Here is a 1,228-nt window from a genome sequence, read left to right as displayed (position 1 = left end):
CTCTTCTGTTGCCCAGCAACTGGCACAAGGTAGGTTATTAATGGAAAATGTACAGGTTTAAAAATAAATTCACCAATTAGTAATTACAAAAGAATACATTTTGACTCTATCCAGGGGAATTCTCAGGAAGGACAAGGGCTGACTCCATACCAGGAACCCCAGACACAGACACAACACAACTATAACTTGCCCATGCACGCACAAGAGCTCGTATAGAGATGGCATTTGCTCTCATCAAATCAAGGTTCCAGTGCCTGAAACACCTCCGAGTGACTGCACAACGGGCTTGTGACATTATTGTTGGTGGTGTTGTGCTCCATAACATTGCCAGCTTGAGGAAAGAGAGGCCACCACGGATGCTGCAGAGGAGGACTGGGGCTATGAGGTGGCGTTTGATGACAATGAAACAGGCGGAGTTATAAGAGACATTTATGCAAATAATTATTTTGGTTAGCATTATATTTTTTCAAGTCATGTGAAGGCTTTCATTTTATGTTTGTAGCCCCCTACTTGCCCCTCAATTTCATTACACAACACAAACAAGTCACATAATTTGTATTTCATTTATTATTTATTATTATTATTTTATTTCAACTTAAAGCTGCCTGCTAGAGAAGAAAAACAAAACAAACGATTAAATGGTGACCAAAATGTCAAGTGTCAGTGTTTCATCACAACAGTTCTCCAGTTTTTGGATTTCCAGCTCCAGCTTTCTCATCTTCAACTTCTTATATTGAATGTCTACATCCAGAACATCCATTTCTTTAAGGAGGTAGCACTTGTACACACTTTTTATATTTTCTTCATTCTGTAGAACCCAAAATGTCTATTATTTCATGCCCTCAACACCATGTTCAAATTGAATAAAGCCTACCTCGTCTCCTGTAGTTCCAGTCTGACTGGTCTCTGGAAGGATGTCAGTGTCCTGCAGACAATTAACATCCCGTGGTAACTAGGATTTACACAAGCTTCAGTCTGGATCCAGAACACCTGAGAAGAGATGATGCAACCCCTCAGAGGACCTCAGATGATGCCAACCCTGAAACAACATACAGAACTACCACATTCTGCTATAAGTTTGATTGCATCATATAATAATTGCTGTTAATATTATTCATCGTCTGTTTTATTACGTCTTATATTGATTTTTCCGTACTGCTGGTTCGTCTGGTCAGAGGAGAACTGGCTCCCCGACTGAGCCTGGTTTCTCCCAAGGTTTTTTCTCCAT

The sequence above is a fragment of the Sinocyclocheilus grahami genome, unplaced genomic scaffold, assembly GCF_001515645.1.
Source record: "Sinocyclocheilus grahami isolate Dianchi unplaced genomic scaffold, SAMN03320097.WGS_v1.1 scaffold309.1, whole genome shotgun sequence".
Taxonomy (NCBI): Eukaryota; Metazoa; Chordata; class Actinopteri; order Cypriniformes; family Cyprinidae; genus Sinocyclocheilus; species Sinocyclocheilus grahami.
This window is presented reverse-complemented; position numbering follows the sequence as displayed.